Below are 21,110 nucleotides of genomic sequence, written 5' to 3'. Positions count from 1 at the left end.
GCTGCATCCTTTTAAACAATCTAATTTTGCTATTTGCTGCCCACATTTCTAAAAGACCAGTCAGGCCAGAGAAATAAAACAAGGGGAACTATATACCTTTCAATTTAGTTTAATCTGCAAGGCTGTGTCTAAACTAGGAAAATTGGTCACGTTTAGAAATGTTTTAACTAAACAGTTTTAAAAACAGACAATTTTTCTAATCTAGGCATGGTCTGTATGTCATTTAAGCATGGTGTTACTCCAGTTCAGATCATTAATGCCAGAGTGCTGCAGGGAAAATGGGATAAATTACAACCTTGGTATTTCTAATGTAAAAGACAATTATACTAATGACAAGAACACAAATGGCAATGAGTATTAAAAAATACAACTAGATGAATTTTATAATAGGATTATTTGTCTGATTTAATTAGCATGGATTACCTACTAAGAATGCTGCCATGAGCGCTAATTTCCTTGTAGCTTTTAGTTGTTAACCAAAAAAAAAAAATTCTACTTTTTTATGGTGAACTGAAGAGAACTGCATTTTCTTTTGTGAAATGGATTCTTTCTACCTTCATGCACACTATTCTTTCAAATGGGATGAGGGATAGGAAAATTTTACAGGAGAAGGGAGATTATTTCTTAGTTTCTTTCAGTTACCAATTGATTAGCTGAATTATTAATAGAAAAGAGCCATCTCATGGAACTTAAATATTAAACAACTTCTGTCCTCATCTCACCCACTTTATATTTTCCCTACTATACACTTACCATATTTCAGACAGTTCATCTCATCCCCACTTTTTAATCTTTTTTCCTATTTGCTAAGCAGACTGTGCAGGTTGCAGGTTTTCTACGGCTATATAGAGTTTATGGTAATAAACCAGGATCAGACTCAAAAACGTCAGACTGTTACGATTTCAACTATACACAGATCATCTTTAGCTGTCACTAGCATTAGATATCATGTGCTAGACCCTCACTGATTTCAGTGGACCGATGCTCCATCAATTGTGGATCTAACCCCATATCCCTTTGTAGGTTAACACCATGGATAAACAAACTACCCAGTAAGGCCATTCTTATGTTCTTTAATTCAAGGTTAACCTCGATCTAACAGGTAATGATCAAGTGATCTCTCTCCTGCCGTCCATCACCACCCTCTGACAAACAGAGGCTAGGGACACCATTCCTTACCCATCCTGGCTAATATCCATTAATGGACTTAACTCCTGTCTCTCTCACACACACACACACACAAACACACACACACACACACACACACACGGCCACGGCCCCGCTCCAGGGATGGGGTGCAGACAGGGATAAGGACACAAGGTAAGAAGTTTGGGGACCACTGTAATAGAGTATGATGATACACAGGCAAACCCACTTGCCAGGACATTACAAGTGGACTGAAGCAATGGAGAAGGGCTGGACAGAAGGGAAGGGTTAAATTTTAGGTTAGGGAACGAAAAGGACCAAGTTCAAAACCAAAGTTCGCAACAGCATTGAGTTTTGAGCATAGGTGCTGGAACGAGAGGTGCTGGGGGTGCTGCCACACCGAGGGGTGCCAATTTTGGTTGGACATACTCCTGGAGGTTTCATCACATGACAATCTTTAATTCAAGGCTAACCTTTAATTCCTGGAGACTCCAGGACAATCCTAGAGAGTTGGCAACCCTAGCCACACACCCTGGCTTGAAATGGATTCCATTATATACAGCAGTTTGGTTCTATAGCTCTCACCACCCCCACTATAAAAATTGCTCCAGCACCCCTGGTTTTGGGGAGGTTGAACTTTTGCATAAAGACTGATCTCTAGTTAGAAGAAAAACTGAAGGAATGTTTAAAGTGATAAGGAAGCAGAGAGATTGAGGGAGAGTCTAAACAGGTGGAAGATGACAGAAGGCAAAAAAACAAAAAAATAAAGGAAGACAGACATTATATAAATATCTTAAACATTTTGCAATATCATGCAAAATTAACCATAAATGGCTGCAGCATTTACGAGCAGGATATCAGAGACAGTGATCAGCAAATGTGGCGGGACGCTTATGTGGCCTTGGTGCAGCCTTAAGATTGATAGTTGGCCCCAATTCAAAAGCTGGAGTATTATTTACAAAGTGCCAAACATGCACTAGGTGCCTTTTCAACAGTCACGGATGAAGAGCTTGCCTCAGCTCCAAGATGCTTAAAATCTGAGGCCCTGAGTCAGCAAAACACTTAAGGGCATGCTTAATTTCCACTGGGAGTAAGTGAGTCCGATTCCAACAGTACTTAAGCATGCACTTAAGTGTTTTGCTCTACTGAGGCCTAAATAGAGAAGACCAGGGAGCAGGGATGGGATTCACCAGAAAAGCAAAGGGATGGATCAGCGTAGTTGAGTACACAGCCTGCTAGCTACTTGTTTTCTGGGTTTGTTTAGCCCTAACTAATTTCCTTCGCACATCCCAGGACGATGAAAGTTTCTATTGTTATTAGAACACACACATGCTCAGAAGTACTTTGATTGTCTAACCTATCTGAAAAATACATAGAACAAAAATACACAGTATACAATGTAAACTCTTGTTCATTTGTTAAATCAAATGATAGGTATGTGCAGTTTGGGCATAATTCATCAAATAGCTATCCATGTTTTGGCACTCAACTAAAAAAAAAACCCTCAAAAGGACACATATTTGCAAAATTATTCATTTGCTACATGTGCGTCATCATGCCAACACCACACACTGTGTTATAAGGCACACTGAAGAAAGATTTAATGAGGTCCTCAAGAGGAGATTATGTTTATTCATATCTTGGGTTTTCATCTCCTAATGGCAACAACCAATTTATATGAATAAAAGTGATCAGTCGAACAAGACCAAGTTTTTTTGGTGGATGAAATCAGATTCCAGATTCTTTATGGTTCTCTAGAAGCTCCAGGGAGGCTTTTTCCCCTCCCCCTCATAAGTACACCCTAGTATAGTCGAAGTCTCTGGCATAACAGATGGTGTTAAGAGAAGAGGGGAAAAGCAATTTCCATATAAACAGTTGAAATAAAAAAGGGTCATGGCACAGCGACCAGCAACATTCACCTTCTGTTTAAATCCCCTGAGAAGAATCCTTAGTTTTTAACATCTGTGCAGGCTATATTTACCCTCAAAAGCATGCTCTCCTAAAAAAGCTTCAAGCCCATCTATCACACTGGATTGACACAGTTTCAGTCTCTGGAAATGTGACAATATGCAAACTCCACTGTTTAACTAGGAAGCACATGGTTGTCTGATGAATGAGGATAACTGTGTTCTTACCATGAGGCCCTCAATCAGAACTACCACTGTAGAAGGACTGCTTTTGGATAGAGTAAATGGTTCTGGGCAAACAAAAACACTACATATGGTTCTTCAAATACAACCATCAACTTTTCCAAGTTGGTATTGTATCCATATGGCACTGCATAGGAACCAGTCTACAAAGACAAAATTTACTGTGTCAGGACATAGCACTGTAGTGTAGACGCTTCCTACATGAACGAAGCGTTCCCCCACCCCCCCATCAATGTAGTAAATCAACCTCTCCAAGAAGCGGTAGCTAGGTCATCAGAAGAACTCCTGTGTTGGCCTAGCTGCCACTAGTGGTTAGGGCAATATAATTACATCACACTGGGCAAGAACATTTTCACAGCCCTGAGCAATGCGGCTAGGTCGATCTAATTTTTAGGTGAACGCCAGGCCCCGGGTTGTATTCCCAGTTCTGCCACTGACCTGCAGTGATATCTCAGTCAAATTTCTCCCCCTTTCTTGGCCTCAATTTCCCCTCCTACCCTTTGTCTGTCTGGTCTAGTTAGACTGCAAGCTCTTTGTGGCAGAGACTGTCTAGGTGTTTGTACAGCCTCTAGCACAAGCTGGGTCCTCTAGCCGCTACTGTAATAGGAAGTGTTGTTTGAACACAGGGACCATCTCTCTCCCTATGCTGCAATTAAAAAATAGAGCTGAGTGTTCATCTATCACAACTGCTACCTGAGAGAGGAGGAGGAGGAGGAGAAAATCTTCTCCCTTACAGCAGAGATGATGGGACAGCGGAGAGAGTGCCACTTTGAAGAACGAATGAGCAAAGAGCCCAGCCTTGGAGGAGGAAGAGAATACAGACAGTTTGGGCTTTGGTGCCTCACACCAGCTAGGCATGTTTCTTAATTGCTGTTGGCTAACATTCCATATTGACATTGACACAGTTCCAAGCAGGCTTTGAAGTTAATACTTCACTGAGGTGGAGAAGCAGAACTCTCCCACCTTAGCTGGAGATAATTTCCTGACAGGTCAGGTTAATAGTGCACCATTTTAAAGGTTCTTGGCAATGGGAATTTTGCCCAATAAATCATCTCAGGATTTGTCCGATTCGGTTACGTAACACTTCCCTCCACCCCCAAACATGAAACTGAGCCTAAAACTAGCTGACAGCGTCCTTTATTATTGGCACAAGAAAGATGGCATGTTAATAGCTTCTGAAATGCAGTTCCTGTGTGTTTATTTTGCAGCTATTCAGTTCAACGGCTAAAAAAATATTCTGGAGTTTCCAAATTCGTGGGAGTTGCTGTTTCTGATTTTGTTAAAGGTGTATCATGAAACAAGCCAGTAGAATATCATGCAGCCAACCTATTCAGCAGTCAAGCAGCAGTGTCTGTGCCCAGCATCAGTAGAACTGCAGCATGTCATCAATAACTATTCAACAATCCCCAGCGTCTCTTTAAAGGTTCTTAGATTCCTTCCTTCCCAACTGTCAGCTATTAAAAAGAGGATCAAAGAACAGCACTGGAGATGGAAATTGTCTACTAGGAATCTATACCCTGTATCTATCCTTCTGGGAGGACTGTTTCCCAGAAAATAAATTGGTTTCTTTAACCAGACTAGTTTTGTAGGTCTTCAGGAAGGGGGGTTGAAGGTGAGGTAAAGCTCAACTGATGTAAAACCTGCTTCCCCACATTGGAAAATACTGCGTTAGGACAGGTGACAAACAAGATGTTAAAACATGACTTGCATTCTGTGTAGAAAAAGGACGGTTGCGTTTCATGTCACATCAGCTGGTTCTGATTTATTCCAGGACTAACCATAACTAGACCTGATTGAGTAATTTAGTTTTTAGTTTGGTGGCTGAACTAGACATTGTTTGACCCAAAACAATTCCTCCTTCCCTCCCCTCCCCCCCTACGTTTGTAGGTGCTTTTGGCCTCATTTTTTAAAATAAATCTCGCGACATTTTAAAACAAATGTTATTTTGAAATGAAAGGTCAAAATGTTTCATTCCAACCTTTGGGGGGGGGGCAGGTTGTCATATTTTCCCCCTGGAAGAAACTATTTGATCAGTTTGACTCAGAACTATTCCCAAGTTCAATCAACCAAACACGGCCGTTTTTGGTGAACAAACTATTCATCCAAAAACTTTTGCCCAGCTCTAACCATGACTAGCCATTTAACTTATTCCTTTCTACGTACTGCACTTTCCAGTAGTAACTGTTTGCAGAAGGCTGCCACCATTTAACAAAGCAGAGATGATGCAGTATGTTCCAGAGGAGATGCAGTGCTTTCCATAACTGGCAATAAAAATTACATAGGCTGGAAATATAGGACTGCACTCTGTGGACACTATACAGAACAAAAGAATCCAACTTCGATACATGATTCTCCCGGAGCAGGGCTGGAAAAACCCACTTGCCCTTGGCAAATAGGCATCTGCGGTGAGATTTTCAAAAGCACCTGAGTTTGGAGCACAAGTCCCCCCTGAATTTCTGAAAATTCAACTTTAGTACAGGTAGTAGAACTGTTAGTGCATGTTAATCAAGATCCTTAACAGAAGTTCTCATTAGGAAACCCTAGGGATGGAATGAATCTTTCATTCATAAAGGAATATATCACACATATTGCTGGCATGCAGATATTCCTATCTCCTAGGACTGGAAGGGACCTTGAAAGGTCATTGAGTCCAGCCCTCTACCTTCACTAGCAGGACCAAGTACTGATTTTTTCCACAGATCCCTAAGTGGCCCCCTCAAGGATTGAACTCACAACCCTGGGTTTAGCAGACCAATGCTTAAACTACTGAGCTATCCCTCCCCCTCAGCTCTTATGGGCAAGCCCAAAGCAGCCACAGAAGAATAAATATGGCCACCATCAGCTTGTTCCATGGCAAGCAGCATAGGAAGGAGAGGACATGGCTGGGGGACATTCTGATCTACCCCTCTGAACAAGGAGCCAGCAGCTACATTCACTCTTCCTGTATTGGTGCTCTGGGTACATACAGATTGTAACAGTATTGATACCCAGGAACGCTACCCTGCCCCTGGCTTGAGGGCACCTGACTATGCTCTCTACTCCTATTTAAAGCAACAGAGGGTCCTGTGGCACCTTTAAGACTAACAGAAGTATTGGGAGCATAAGCTTTCGTGGGTAAGAACCTCACTTCTTCAGATCTTGCTTGGGAGCATAAGCTTTCATGGGTAAGAACCTCACTTCTTCAGATGCAAGATCCTTGGAGCACAAGTCCCCCCTTCTCACTTCTTCAGATGCAAGATCTGAAGAAGTGAGGTTCTTACCCACGAAAGCTTATGCTCCCAATACTTCTGTTAGTCTTAAAGGTGCCACAGGACCCTCTGTTGCTTTTTACAGATTCAGACTAACACGGCTACCCCTCTGATACTCCTATTTAGTAACTATTAGTTTAGCTATCTAAGATAGATGGCAGTTTTCCTCCAGTGCAGTATTGTTTCGAACAAACCTGTTCAGCCTTGCTCCAACCCTCCTCCTGTGAGGAGTCAAGTAACAGACAGCTGATGTTTTGACTCGTATGAAATCCATTTTAATGGAGTATCTCCTTAGAGAGTGATCATTCGCCCATTGCAATCACTGATTTCAATGAGCACAGGATTGGAATCCGAGAGCCTGATCCTTAGGTGCACCTTCATCTGGAGTAGCAGGTGCTCCACACATTTCAGGATCAGCCCTTCTTTTGCAAACCGGGTCACAGGCATTTAAGTAATCAATGCAGTGTCTAGGCAACAATATGTAATATTCAACACTGAATATCTATCTAGCTATCAGAAAATGTCCTTGGCACAATGACTAAAAAAAAAAAAACACTTTAAAAAAATAGCCAAGGGGAAACTTGACAGTGTATCTTCTGGGGACTGAAATACGACTCATTTTGGAACAGAAGCATAAGAGGGGATGTGAGCGCACTGTTGAAATGACAAAACAGGTTCTGATTTAAATGAAGCAAAGGCATTTCTGCTCAAAATCGCACAGTTATCAAATGCCAGAGACTTGCACAGATTAGTTAATACGCTCATGTTTAACCCTGAAACTAAGCAAGACCTAACTATTTCAGACAGCGGAGGGAAAAAAAGACTGACTCATCAAAATGCAATCATGAATAATCCCACGGCAGTCATGTTTATATCTTCCATTCTTTAAACTCTTTACAGCAGAAAGACTCTGCCAGCCCTTCCCTTCACTAACACTGAGTTTCACAGTTACATTTTAGAAATATTGGATTTTAAAAGATGAAAATTAAAGACAAAAGTATTTCTAAGACATGCGATTAAAAACCTTAAACCAACATGAAATATCAACGTATTCCATGCAAGCCCATTAAACTATTTTTTATATAGTATAGCAAACAATGGCTACATAGATTCCACTGTCACACTTAAGAGCAAAGCCAGGAAATTCAACCTCATTTGAGCTAAAGGTGTAATGTTAGTTGTAAAGGGGTTGGCTTTTGTAGTCTCTGGAGGGAGACATGCTCACTGTTAACGCTTGTCTAAGTTAAGGCAGACAGGACATGTCATATGATGATTACAGGCTGAAGGAGAAGAGTGGATAGCAGTCACATCTATTGGTAATATACACTCATCATGGAGGTTCAAAGATTATTGTGTGTATGTGCATACATAGGTTTGCAGACTGCATGGAAGTGGTATATTTTTAAGAAGGGACTTGAAGGAAGAGAGTATGTGGCAAAACAGAGAATTGGTCAGAGAGAGCTCTAACCATAGGTGAGTAAAGGCAACAAGATGAGTTGTTAGTTGCACAGTTTGCTTGGAGGACTAAAGGTAGCTCTCTAAAGAAGACTTCCATTCTTCCTTTCCCCTTCACCAAGTGCGTAGCATATGATCAGTTCCTCTTTTCTAAAAAGAAACTACTGAGCTACTAAGCTTTATTGCTATAGCTCAATGCTTTCTACAGACAACACAGACCATGTCGTCAGAACCTACTGTTTAGTGTCGGTTAGTTTTATTATTAGGAGCACTCTTGATGGTAGGCTTGGAATCAGAGATTGACACTAAGGAGGACAGAGCTATTTTAAGAGGACAGAATCAGGTTGTAGTAGGACAAGAGCCTGAGACATAAGCCCTTGTATCAAAGGCCTGGTATGAAGCCTGAGGCCTGGGCTGAAGTAGTGGTCAAAGTTTTACTGATATAAAGCAAAGACTAACTGTGAGTAAGAGGCAGGACCTGCTCACAGAATCTGGCAAGAACAGGGCTGATATTGCAGAAATACACATTCCTAAGAAGTGCTAGGCACAGAGTACTCACACAAACACATCCTGATATCAAGTGGTTCCAGAACATCCCGATATCAAGGATGGTATAAAAACATTTCCCAAGGATAAGAGAAACATACTGACCCCTCCTAAAAGATAAGGTCTGGATGACAGTACATAATAGAGATGTTTTGATTGAACCAACATGAACAAGGCGATGGGTAATAACTAGCCACATGAGGGAGCAGTAACTAACTTGGTCAGAGAGGCAGTATGTAACTTGTTTGTATCAGGGCATAAGAATGTATCTCAGAGGAAGTGTCTTTGTCTAGCCTAGGAAGGAATGAAAAGTCCCACTGTTCACTGAGCTGGTCCATTGTTACGGGCATACATGTATTAGTTGTGCAATAAAGTCTGCGGAATACTAGTACTGTGCTTCGTTGACAATAAACCTGGCCTGGTGCCTTCGTACCTTAACAGATCTTGTGGTCATTGGGCGGTTCACTCGAGGTCTGCTGTGCCAACTGTCTGCGCAGAGCTGGGATAGCACACAAGGAGAACACACACACACACACACACACACAGCCAAACATCTAACCACACTGGTGACCCACGATCACTGATCTGGTAAGTAAGCGAGCTATCCTCTGTAGGAATCGCGATCTAACATGACAGAAAACCATGAGCTACGGAACTCCCTTATCCCCTCCCTGCATATCCACACAGAGTTTGATGAAATTTGGACCTGCTGGATTGCCAGCAAGGGGAGCCCATATGAATTTAAAAAAGAACGTGGGGAAACATGGACTGGAATATGTAAAGTAATGGCAGAAACTGAAGTTTTGAAAAACAATAACAAAAGTAAAAAAATGTAGAATATTGCAATTAATGGCCATAGCAGTAAAATGGCTTAAACAACATGCCACAATACTGGCCAGGCAAGTCATGGAAAAAAACAAGGAAGTAGAAGAGGTAACCCAGACTTTGGAAGAAGCATCCAGGTTGTCGAGCACTGGAAAGCCCAAACTCTTTTAGCAGGGCAGCAGGCAGTCCAGACACATCATATGCTCAAACAGCTAAAACAGGAGAATAAAAAATTGGAAACAGCTGTGGAAAACCTGCAAAAGAAAGGTGCCGTCCCCTGTTACCCAACAACAGACTTCAAGTGCTTTTATAGTGCCTGAAGGATGGGGACAGAAATGGAAACAGGTGGCCCTAGCCAAATTAAAAGATGGAACATGGAATAATTGGAATGGATGCTGCACTGGGGACATGTGGAATGACCCAGGTTGGCCACCATCCAATGGCCCACAGGCAGGGGCTACCGCACCGCAGCCACCACCTTATGATGAGAACCAAGTTTTGGAAAAACCTTCATCAAAACCTAGAACAATTCCTGTTAAAGAAGAAGAGAGGGTGAGTCCAGAGTTGAAAACTGAGCATGGCACCTCATCAATACCTCAATTCACCCTTGATGCCACCCCACAGATAACTCCTACCGGATTAAAATTATTAAGAGAAATAGAACACACGACTCAGAAATTAGAAAACTCTAAAACAGCCATGGTGCAAGTGTTACTACCCAAGCTTCAGATCTGATATCACAGCAGTCTAGTTAAGACACACTATCTTGCAAGAAAGGTTGGTACATTGCGTTTTCTACATAAACACTGGATTAAAGAACTCACACGAAGGCAGGATTATTTTTCCATAAGTAATTTACATTTGAAGAAATAGGTTGAATGAGAAATATACAGTGATATTTTATTTATTCAGAGATCAGGTGGACATAATCCAATAGTTGGTCATTGTCACAGAAAGATATGAGACATATACACCAAAAACAATTATTCTTTGTATTATAGTAGCACCTAGAAACCCCAACTGAGATTGGGGCCCTACTGGGCTAGATACTGAACAAAACGCCTAGTAAGAACAAAGCGCCTACTGAACAAAACGCCTGCCCCAAAGAGCTTGCAATTTAAAAAGGCAAAACTAAGGACAGGGACAGGTTACATTTCCCAAGGTCACGCACCAGGTTGGTGGCAGAGCCAGGAACAGAAGGCAGGTTTCCTGAATCCCAGTCTGACACCCTATCCACTGGACCATGTTGCCGCTCAGTGTTTCAGGATCTATGTAATGCTATGTTTAAGGGGGGAGGGATAGTTCAGTGGTTTGAGCATTGGCCTGCTAAATCCAGCGTTGTGAGTTCCATCCTTGAGGGGGGCCACTTAGGGATCTGGGGCAAAAATCAGTACTTGGTCCTGCTAATGAAGGCAGGGGGCTGGACTTGATGATCTTTCAAGGTCCCTTCCAGCTCTATGAGATAGGTATATCTCAATATATTATGTTTCAGTATCTTCAATGGTGCCTAGCTCTTGAACTGAATTAAAAGGCAACCTCTGAAAGCTTAGTGCCTGTGACAGCCTCAAATCTCTCTAGTGCTTCTAGTTTAGAGTTTAACAAGAAAGGCTCACTGCTTTCAATGCCCTCACTGCTTCAAACAGAACTTTCTTCTGTACTGGCCAAGAGTGGGGATGTTCAACTCCGTGTGTTCACTTCCAGGAGTCAGTTTAGCAACTTGGCTCCTGAGAAATCTGCAGAGTAGCCCATTGCTGTGTTATCTGACACTTCTATTTCTTACGATCTACACAGACCTAGATCTTTGAATGCTCCAGATCAGCTGTGTAGCAGAATTTAGCCTCTTTGATCCACAATACTTAAAATTAAGGGCCAGAGTCTGACCCCCTTTGAAAATGCCTTCCACAATGTAAGATACAAGAATAGCGTCATCTTGCATCCATATTCTCACCACCAATATCATTCCCCTCCCAACCAACTCCTGATACTGCATTTTGTGGATTTGTAGGTATCACTGCAGAATCAACAGGAACATACTCACAAGCATTACAGACCCTCTGCCAAAACCCAGAATGCATCTGCGGTTGGATGATCTGCAGAGTGGCCTCTTCACAGATTTTGTGGGCGTTACTGTCAAGTACCAGGTAGCCAAATTTTGTTCCCTCCCCTATTTTAGGATATTCTATGGCCCCCCAATAACCCTAGTATATGAGCACTATAGTGACGAGCACAGTATATGAACACCACACTTTTTTTTCTTAAATGTATTTATCCTCACAACATCTTCAGTGCGATTATCCCCGTTTTACAGATAGGCAACTGAGGTACAGAGAGACTTGGCCATAGTCAAATAGGGAGACTGATGTGTAGCAGGGAACAGAATGCAGGTCTCCCAAGTCCAAAGACTAGTGCCCTAATCAGGGGACCATCCTTCCTCTCCTGCTCCCCAATGTAGCTAGCTCCCCACTAGCTAGCACCAAGTTTCTGTATGAAAGCTATGATCCAGTTCCTATTAGGATTCTTTCCCTTGACTTGGATAGGAGTTGGATCAAGCCCTAATCTTGTTTAACCGCACACACACACACCCCACCACCACTAACACCATACTACCTCTGTGTAAAAAAAAAGAGTTTTTAAACTAGTCATCTGTACTAATTTGCAGAAAGCATATCTGAACCTGGATTTCACGCGTTGACCCGCCCCTCAGGAAAAACGCAGATAAGGTTTTAATATGGAAATTAGGTACAGAATGCCCTAAGTACAAAAGCTTGTGTGACAGTAGCACACAGTATTGCTGCATATGAAGATGGAGCTTGAGTAGTTATACGCCTGTTATCTGGAGTTTCTTTCAAATGCATACGGTTCTTCCGCAACATAAGCTTTCAGCCCCAGGAGCTTCCCAAATGAGACCATCTGGAAGGAAACATGGCAGAGACAAAGAAGGGAAGGAAAGTTCATCTCTTCTCTCAGACCTTTTTTTGTTAGTAGCCAGCAGATGCAGATGCATCTTTGCATGCTTATGATCTTAAACATCAGCTTGATAAGACTGAATATCCAGAGACGTGAGAGGGTTTCCAAACAATAACAAACAACAACAACTTAGAGGAAAGGCAAGTCTATACTTTTGGTTCCATAGAACAAAGGCATCACAAATCCGTTCTTGCCCTGTATTCCCCTGGATAGAATTCCACACTGCCTCACTTCTTGAGTAGTCATTTACACCAGTGCAATGTGGGTGTAACGATCATTTTGCTCTGGTAGAACTGTACATCCATTTTGCACAAGTGTAAGTGACTATATAAGTAGTAGAAAAAGTCAGGCCCCTCCATCTCGCCTCTCATTTTCTGTCTCTCTTCCTCTCCCTTTCCAGGTCTAATCTCCCATGTAGGATGCAACCACCAGAAGCAAACACGATCACACTTAATCAAGGCCAGTAATGACATGCCAACCAGTAGAGGACAGGATTTTGGAGAATCACGTGAAAGACTTGGACATTATCATTCAGATGTTTATTCCATTTTGTATTGGGTTCTGCTCCATATTCTCTGCCCTCTCCTCCCCCTCCACCCCACCCCACCCCACCCCACCCATATACACACACTTCCTTTTTGGAATTATATCTTTTAAAGGCGGTTCTATTCTGAAAAGAGTGATTCTGTAGAAATGGCACCTTCTTACCTCAGCAGAAGATTCCAAGTACACTGAGGCTCATCTGCTGGCTCCTTTAAAAAAAAAAAAAAAAAGTTACTGATTTTTTACTCCATACAGCCCTACAGAGTCAGAATATGTGAGAGAGTGAGCAGGATTGTACTCTTGCTTGTGGATCATCAACAAAATTGCATGCTAAGTTTCAATCAGTTACACCTGTGCAAACCCACTGACGGCAATAGGGTTGCATCAGTGTCACTGAGGGCAGATTTTGACCGGCAGAATGTCTAGTGCTAGCTATGAGTCACGAGAAGGAAAAGACCTCACCTGACACTCCCATCCCCAGGCTGATCTTGCAAGGCTGGCAGATAGAGAAAGCATCTCTTTCACTGTGAACAGAGTACATTTGATCTGGAAACACTGAGACAAGCACGGAGCCCTATAAGCCACTTTTTAGAGTCACTTTTCAAAACTGTACCACCCCGAGACCCCCGTTCAGCAAGATACGTCAGCATGTGCCTAACTTCCAGCACATAAGCAATCCCATTGCCTTCACTGAGACTAGTCAAATGATTAAAGTTTGGCACATATTTAAGTACCTCGCTTAATCAGGGTCTAACATAACAGGGCTGCATACAGATTCTTGTAATCTATGATTTAATCTAGTGCCTTGGTATATATAAATAACTTCATTTAGAAAAGTCATTACTTACAGGGCCTGCTGTAAATCTCACTAGGATTTAATATGCTAGTTTCTCAGAGATCATTGTAGCTTTAAAAAACAATTATATAATTAGTTTTAGAAAGAGTAAAACAAACAGTGACGGCTACATTTATCTGTGCAACAACTGTCAACCTTGTCATCATTGGGGATTGAAACTATGACCTCCAGAACAAAGAGCAGGACCACTACAGCTTGAGCTGAAAGACTAAGCCCTGTAGCTCAGGGGCTCTCAACCTTCCCAGACTACTGTACCCCTTTCTGGAGTCTGCTTTGTCTTGCATAGCCCAAGTTTCCCCTCACTTAAAAACTACTTGCTTACAAAATCAGACATAAAAATACAAGTGTCACAGTCACAGTGTTACTGAAAAATTGCTCACTTCTTCATTTTTCCCATATAATTATAAATCAATTGGAATATAAATATTGTACTTACATCTCAGTGTACAGTATATAGAAAAGTATAAACAAGTCATTGTATGAAATGTTAGTTTGTACTGACTTCGCTAGTACTTTTTATGTAGCCTGTTGCAAAACTAGGCAAATATCTAGATGAGTTGATGCAACTATGGAAGACCCCTGCGTACCCCAGCGGTACTCATACCCCTGGTTGAGATGTAGCAGCCTTATCTCCTCTGTGGGTCAGACTCAGAGGGAAATGCATAACACACTGTACAACAGATTACCTATGCACATGTGAATAAGATGAACACCACACCAGTCTCCCGATGTGGGAGAATCTTTACATACCTAGTCACAGGAGTATTAGGCCTTGTGTACACTTACGTTGGATATTAGGAAAAACTTTCACTGGGAGGGTGGTGAAGCACTGGAATGGGTTACCTAGGGAGGTGTTTCAGAGTAGCAGCCGTGTTAGTCTGTATCCGCAAAAAGAAGAACAGGAGGACTTGTGGCACCTTAGAGACTAACAAATTTATTAGAGCATAAGCTTTCGTGGACTACAGCCCACTTCTTCGGATGCATATAGAATGGAACATATATTGAGGAGATATATATACACATATACAGAGAGCATAAACAGGTGGGAGTTGTCTTACCACCTCTGAGAGGCCAATTAATTAAGAGAAAACAAACTTTTGAAGTGATAATCAAGCTAGCTCAGTACAGACAGTTAGATAACAAGTGTGAGAATACTTACAAGGAGAGATAGATTCAATGTTTGTAATGGCTCAGCCATTCCCAGTCTTTATTCAAACCGGAGTTGATTGTGTCTAGTTTGCATATCAATTCTAGCTCAGCAGTTTCTCGTTGGAGTCTGTTTTTGAAGTTTTTCTGTTGTAATATAGCCACCCGCAGGTCTGTCACTGAATGACCAGACAGGTTAAAGTGTTCTCCCACTGGTTTTTGAGTATTTTGATTCCTGATGTCAGATTTGTGTCCATTAATTCTTTTGCGTAGAGACTGTCCGGTTTGGCCAATGTACATGGCAGAGGGGCATTGCTGGCACATGATGGCATATATCACATTGGTAGATGTGCAGGTGAACGAGCCCCTGATGGTATGGCTGATGTGATTAGGTCCTATGATGATGTCACTGGAATAGATATGTGGACAGAGTTGGCATCGGGGTTTGTTACAAGGATAGGTTCATTGAATCTCTCTCTCCTTGTAAGTATTCTCACACTTGTTATCTAACTGTCTGTACTGAGCTAGCTTGATTATCACTTCAAAAGTTTGTTTTCTCTTAATTAATTGGCCTCTCAGAGGTGGTAAGACAACTCCCACCTGTTTATGCTCTCTGTCTGTGTGTATATATATCTCCTCAATATATGTTCCATTCTATATGCATCCGAAGAAGTGGGCTGTAGTCCACGAAAGCTTATGCTCTAATAAATTTGTTAGTCTCTAAGGTGCCACAAGTCCTAGGGAGGTGGTGGAATCTCCTTCCTTAGAGGCTTTTAAGGTCAGGCTTGACAAAGCCCTGGCTGGGAGGATTTAGTTGGGGACTGGTCCTGCTTTAAGCAGGGGGTTGAACTAGATGACCTCCTGAGGTCCCTTCCAACCCTGATATTCTATGATTCTACAGAGTATTGTCAACAAAAGACAGATTTTGTTGACAAAACAGTGAATGCGTACAAACTGCGATGAAACTTTTTCTGGCAAAAATGCCCTGTTTTGGCGACAAAATAAAACCACCTCGATGAGAGGCATAAGGCTTTTTGCGCTAAATTTTTGTTGACAAAGTGCCAGTGTAGACACCACACTTGATTTTATTGCTCTAATTGGCCTCCAGGAGGTGTCCCACAATGCCCATCCTGACCACTCTGGTCAGCAGTTTGAACTCCACTGCCCTGCAGCCAGGTAAACAACCATCCACCCCTCCCCCTTAGAAGCCCCGGGAATTTTTGAAATTCCATTTCCTGTTGGCTCAGTGTGGAAAGGCCTCATTGCATCTTCCCAAGTGACCATGCGGCTTACTGCAGCAAACGCTCTCCCACTTGGCTCTGCTCAGTATATGGGGAGAGGAGGCTGTGCGGTCCCAGCTGTGCCTGAGCCGTAGGAATTTTGATACCTACGGGCAGATTTCTTGAGGCTTGTGCAAAAAGGACTATGATCGGGACACGTTGCAGTGCAGAGCGAAGATAAAGGCGCTGAGGCAGAAGTACCATAAGGTGAGGGAGGCACCTAAGACCTGCCGGTTCTCTAAGGAGCTGGACACTATCCTCAGTGGCAACCCCACCTTCACCGCCAAGAGCCCTGTGGATACTTCGGCAGGCCTGTAGGCAGCGGAAAAAGAACCTAACCCTGAGGACAAAGTCATTGAAGAAGAGGTGGAGTTAGACAATTATGTGGTGCTCCCAGTGGGGTCGCCCGGTGGGGCAGGCAGCCAGGAACTATTCTTCACTCCAGAGGTGTGTAGCCAGTCGCAGCAGTTGCTCTCCGGGGACCGAGAAGCAGAAGACCAGACACCTGGTAAGTGGCTGTGGATTGTTTAGTGTGGAGGTAGATTCAGGGTATAGAAATGTGGGAGGCTGGCCGTGTTTCTGTGAGCTGGACATTTCCCTGTGCAGCTAATCGGTATGGCGGAACAAGGTGTTGATGCACACCGAGATCTCCCGGGAATCCTCCAGAGAGATTTCCAGGAAAGTTTCCTGGAGGTACTCGGCAAGCCTCTGCCAAAGGTTCCTTGGCAGAGCTGCTTTGTTCCTTCCCCCATTGTAGAAAACTTTCCCATGCCATTTGGCAATCACTTGTGCAGAGACTAAACCGGCACACAGGCGAGCAGCATCCGGACCAGGGTGGAAGCCACAAGCGTGTAATAGATGTACCTGCTTAGCCTCAGTAGTGAGATATCTGCTACGACCCCCGCCTGTGAAAAGTGCGGGTGAATTTTAGAATTTTTCCCCTAGTCGGCTGCACCGCAATCCTTGAAGAGTGCTCTTTTCCCCATGTAGAGCCCCCTGCCAACACTCACCATGCTTTGGGTGTTCGCAGAGATGTGTGCTTCCCAAGGGTCGGTGAGAAAGTGATCATTACGTTACCAGAGGTGTGTTGCACTGAAATGTTTCGATACTATGTGTGAACTTAACAATCATGCTTCCGTGCTTTGTTCCTTGTGCTTCGGCTGATGTGGCCTTGAGGAATACCCCACACAAACTGGCCAAGCGTCTCCGCCAGATAAGAAAGCACCGAAGACAGAGCAAAGAAGACATGTTCTGGGAGGCACTGCACTTCTCCAATGCAGAGAAAAGGGAACTCAAGGAGTGGAGGGAAGAAAAGGCAGGACAGAAAAGAAAATCAGGAGTTTGTTAAGGACGCTGCTGAGCAGATGATTAAAGTCATGGAGGAGCAAACACAGATGCTGAAGTTCTTAATAATGGTGCAGAACTGAGCAGATGCATGCATGCCTTCTCCTGCAGCACATTCAGAACTCTTTTCCATGCCCCCCCAAACTCTGCCCACACAGTCCTTTCCAAGACTTCTTCATTTCCCCTTCACGCCACCCCTCTGTAGTGCAGACAAGGCCTTAATTAATGGTGGGGTTTCCAGCTTTAAAGCTGAATTTCCTGTAGGCTAGTGTAGTTTTAAAATGAGATCTATAATGTTACCTTAATCTTTTTTAGGGTGACCAGATGTCCCGATTTTACAGGGACAGTCCCGATTTTTGGGTCTTTTTCTTATATAGGGTCCTATTACCCCACACCCTCTGTCCTGATTTTTCACATTTGCTGTCTGGTCACCCTAATCTTTTTGTCATCATCGTTTAGTAGCATCTTTTAGCTACTGAAATGTTAAGTCAGCGGTGATAGTTTAAGAATAGGTTTAGGTCTGAAGCCACAATCCATTAAATCCGGGATTTGTGTATAATTATATAAAACATGAACTCAACAGCATGCTCCTATAAGTTTGCAACACCCACAATATTGTGTTTAGCTAGTGTGTTAAGTCGAAACAGGCCTTTTCAAGAAAGCCTTCCTCGAGGAAGGGCACCTACAACAAAGTTACATCCACAGACCCTTGCTCATTAGGGAGCAGAGAGAAACTGCAGCATTTTTGTTCTATAGACAGATACTTAATTGTACAGCATTTAGATATCCAGCTGACAGGCATCTTTCTACAGGAATAAGCTATACACATATAAGAACTTTTATATCAGTATAACTACGCTCACATTAGGAGTTGTAGAAAATTAACTATTTCTCTATTTAAAAAAAAAGTCACCCCCCTAACCAAAAAAGTGTGTAGATCAGGCTTTAGAAATGCTCTAACGTGGGCTGGGCAGCCTAACCAATGGGTCAGTGTTATTACAGTATCTGCTGGACCTATAATCTGAACTGCTTGAAGAAAATTGACATTTGACTGAACACAGTTGAGCGGCTGGGCCATTTTTATTAGAGACCAGCCTGCACCCCAGAGTTTAAAGCAGGATTCAGAACCCTTCTCGGAGATCACCAATGTTCCTCTGCAGGATTCTGGACACAGACACAGGCACACGCTTAAAGGATACTCAACTCTGGGGTTTTATTCAGATCCTAATAGAGATAGGAGCCATTTGTAGAAGTAAGCTGGATTCCAAACCCCACTTCCTGAAGTTCAGGATGTTCAGAATTAAGGTTTTGGCTCAGGCCCGTCCCTGATTTCATTTCTAATTTATCTCTTCAGATCCTCACCTCCAAATAATTAAAGCTGCCAGTAGCTAAAACAAAGGTTTTAAGGGATTGGGCAAAGAACACAACATTCCTGTCTGAGTGCAATGAAAACAGTTTGAACAAGCTTTCAAAAGGTCATTATCATGACAAACTCCCAGAAACAGGTCATCCATTTTCAATTACAGCTATGTAATTCAGCTTATTTCAAGCCCAATACTTTTGTTAAATTTGCTCAGTTTCCCTGAATAGCTTCCAGAGTACTAAGAACACCTTGGCCCCCCACACTGGCTGCCACCCGAAGCCAGGTCAAACTGAGCAGTTTGGCTGAGATGTTGGGGTTCTGGATGTCTTCGTACAAGGAAAATCTGAGAGCATCATTTTTTCCAGTTACACCGCATTCCGTGGAGCACCAAACTCTGTATAAGGCAGGAAAATGCTCACATTCCCAAGTGCATTACAGTTATAAATGTGTCTTTGTCCTAAAGGATCATTCTGACTGAAAATGTTAATTAACTGAATTGCTTCATAACTGTGAAGCAACCTGTGGAAATTGATCTGTTTAAACGGAAGAGGAAAATACACACAGACCACCTATTGCAAGCAATATGGCTTTTCCATCTAATACTTATGACTTCTGTTAAGAACTCCACATATACTTTTGTCCTGTCATTTTTGTTGATTCAGAATTCCAGGATCAGTGCAAGGCATATTAGCTGTCAAGCAAATAGATGGGAGACAAAATAGAAGAAATTACTGCAGGGAAGGAAACAGTTGATATTCCTTCAGCACTTGTCAATACCCGTCACCTAGAGAATAACTCTTCTGGGGAGTTTTTAAAAGCAGTCTATAGAAAAAGTTCTCTCTGCTATAGACTTTTATTGAACTCTCACCCACACCAAGAATTTCTATAGAACTATTAGTTTCATTTCCATTCAACCCTATAAGGTTTTTCCAAGAGGGTAATATAGGCGTGTCTAGAACAGTGGTTCACAAACTTTTGTACTGGTGACCCCTTTCACATAGCAAGCCTCTGATTGCAACCCTTCCCCCCCCCATACATTAAAAACACTTTTTTATATGTTTAACACCATTATAAATGCTGGAGGCAAAGTGGGGCTTGGGGATGGAGGCTGCCAGCTCACGACCCCCCAGGTAATATCCTTACAACCCCCTGTTTGAGAACCTCTGCTCTAGAACAATAATATTTGCAAATGGGTAGCATTTATCCATAACCTCATTTCACAGTGGTATAAACTGAGGCAGAGAGATGAAGTGTCTTGAGCAAGGTCACAAAGCAAGTTAATGGCAGAGAGGCGAACAGATCTCCAGACTCCCAGTATGGTGTCCTGTCCCCTGGATCATGCCATCTGCCCCTCCTTTCCTCCTCTCCACAAGAGAGACTTCCCATCAAAAGAAGCAGGTTAGTTTGTGGTTATCGGATTATAAACCTGTTCCAACATTTTTCCCCTCTACAGATTAGAAGTGATGCTGAACTGTGGAGTCCAGGTACAGATCTACATTCTTACAATGTTAGGAAGCATCTTCATTTTAGCCATTAGAATTAGAGAGGTTCTGACCCAAAACCCTGGCTCCAATTCATCCCCTTTCTCCTCATGAAGATTTCCTACAGTTTCTGCACTTCGAGCAACGTAAAGTCCTTAAAGCTCTTTCACAAACCAACCGTAAAATGCCACAAGATCAGAATATTCACATTTAACATCCATGTTGCACTCGCATTACACTGGAGTAAACGACTGTACATGGTGGAAGGCAACAGGGAATCAGATCCTCTTATTCTGCTTTCCATAGTCCACTTAGAATATGAGCTCAAAGATATTGGTTCAAAGCTAGCTCAGCTCTTCTGGCCCATGCTGTGACATGATCGTCAGCTCCCTTTTCCTCCACTGAAGTATGCAATATGCGCTGAAGTACATTCATTTACCCAGCTTTCTTTCAAACATCCCAAGAATATCTTTTTGAACTGCAATTTGCTTAGTCTCGACACCCCCTCTTGCATACACACTTTTCGGTATCAATCTGCATACTTTTGCAGGTGACTGAAGGCAGATGCTCCGTCTCATTTACTTATAGTTCCAATAGGACATGTCCCTGAAAACCAAGAGTATCCCAGTTTATCCTGATGTCCCTGTACAGTTTTTATGTAATCCTAGGCAGACTTAGATCCTAACAGTGTCATTAATCCACTAATCCAATTCAACTGACAGGTGCCTGGCTGAGCTCATGAGTCCCCTCAGGGACCATT

General features: G+C 42.6%; 1 protein-coding gene across 5 annotated transcripts in view; it reads right to left on the bottom strand.

Moving 5' to 3' along the window:
• Window positions 1–21,110, bottom strand: part of PAK1 (p21 (RAC1) activated kinase 1) — a 124,265-nt gene that overhangs the window by 72,531 nt on the left and 30,624 nt on the right. For 3 of the 5 annotated variants that reach the window (XM_005290549.5, XM_042850259.2, XM_024108946.3), the window contains exon 2: window positions 13,046–13,089. The exons of the other annotated variants lie outside the window; for them this stretch is intronic. The gene's annotated coding sequence lies outside the window, so the exon portion shown is untranslated. The remainder of the gene's footprint in view (window positions 1–13,045; window positions 13,090–21,110) is intronic. 5 annotated transcript variants of the gene reach the window in all.

This window comes from Chrysemys picta, chromosome 1 (assembly GCF_011386835.1).
Source record: "Chrysemys picta bellii isolate R12L10 chromosome 1, ASM1138683v2, whole genome shotgun sequence".
NCBI classification, from domain to species: domain Eukaryota; kingdom Metazoa; phylum Chordata; order Testudines; family Emydidae; genus Chrysemys; species Chrysemys picta.
This window is presented reverse-complemented; position numbering and strand designations above follow the sequence as displayed.